Here is a 1,424-nt window from a genome sequence, read left to right on the forward strand (position 1 = left end):
GGAAAAGGCTTGCTATTGCCAAACCTATTTCTCCCACCATTATTATTGAAGCCTTGTTGAGGCTTCTATTGGTCCTTCCATGAGAAATTAGGATGATTCCTCCATGAAGGATTATAGGTGTTTCCATAGGATTCTCCCATGTAATTCACCTCCTCCATTGCATGATTCTCAGGGTCAAAGGCTTCTTCTTCAGAGGAAGCTTCCTTAGTACTACCGGATGTAGCTTGCATTCCAGACAGACTCTGAGAAATCATATTGACTTGCTGAGTCAATATTTTTTTCTGAGCCAATATGGCATTCAGAGTATCAATCTCAAGAACTCCTTTCTTCTGAGTTGTCCCATTATTCACAGGATTTCTTTCAGAAGTGTACATGAACTAGTTATTTGCAACCATCTCAATGAGTTTCTGGGCTTTTGCAGGCGTCTTCTTCAGATGAAGAGATCCACCAGCAGAGTGGTCCAATGACATCTTGGACAATTTAGACAGACCATCATAGAATATACATAAGATACTCCATTCTGAAAGCATGTCAGAAGGACACCTTCTGATCAATTGCTTGTATCTTTTCCAAGCTTCATAGAGGGATTCGCCTTCCTTCTGTCTGAAGGTTTAGACTTCCACTCTAAGCTTGCTCAACTTTTGAAGTGGAAAAATTTGGCCAAGAAGGCATTGACTAACTTTTCCCAAGAATTCAGGATTTTTTTAGGTTGAGTCCAACCATGCCCTAGCTCTGTCTCTTACAGCAAAGGGGAAAAGCATAAGCCTGTAGACCTCAGGATTAACCTCATTGGTCTTAACAGTGTCACAGATTTGCAAGAATTCAGCTAAGAACTGATGAGGATCTTCCAATAGAAGTCCATGAAACTTGCAATTCTGCTGTATTAGAGAAACTAATTGAGGCTTAAGCTCAAAGTTGTTTGCTCCAATTGCAGGAATTGAGATGCTTCTTCCATAGAAGTTGGAAGTTGGTGCAGTAAAGTTACCAAGCACCTTCCTTGCATCACCACCATTGTTGTTATTTTCGGCTGCCATCTCTACTTCTTTTTCGAAAATTTCTGTTAGGTCCTCTCCATAGTTTTGTGCTTTAGCTTCTCTTAGCTTCCTCTTTAGAGTCCTTTCAGGTTCAGGATCAGCTTCAACAAGAATGTTCTTATCCTTGTTCCTGCTCATATGAAAAAAAGAGAACAGAAAAGAAGAGGAATCCTCTATGTCACAGTATAGAGATTTTATGTAAGTAGAAGAATAGAAGAGTAGAATGAAGAAGGGAGAAGAAGAAGAATTCGAACACAGAGAGGGGGAGAGAGTTCGAATTATAAATAGAAGAGAAGTGTTAGTAAATAAATAAAATAAATAGAAAGAGATGAGAGAGAGAGTGTATTCAAATTTTAATTTAGAAGAAAAGAAAAATATTTTTGTTTTTTA

General features: G+C 38.5%; 1 non-coding gene across 1 annotated transcript; it reads left to right on the plus strand.

Annotated features, from left to right (window-relative positions):
• Positions 1-524: 524 nt before the first annotated feature.
• Positions 525-632, plus strand: LOC148576552 (small nucleolar RNA R71). The gene has a single exon (XR_015904342.1). It is a non-coding gene; the product is annotated as a small nucleolar RNA R71 (small nucleolar RNA).
• Positions 633-1,424: the final 792 nt, after the last annotated feature.

Source organism: Arachis ipaensis, chromosome B1 (assembly GCF_059453495.1).
Source record: "Arachis ipaensis isolate K30076 ecotype BB chromosome B1, ASM5945349v1, whole genome shotgun sequence".
NCBI classification, from domain to species: Eukaryota; Viridiplantae; Streptophyta; class Magnoliopsida; order Fabales; family Fabaceae; genus Arachis; species Arachis ipaensis.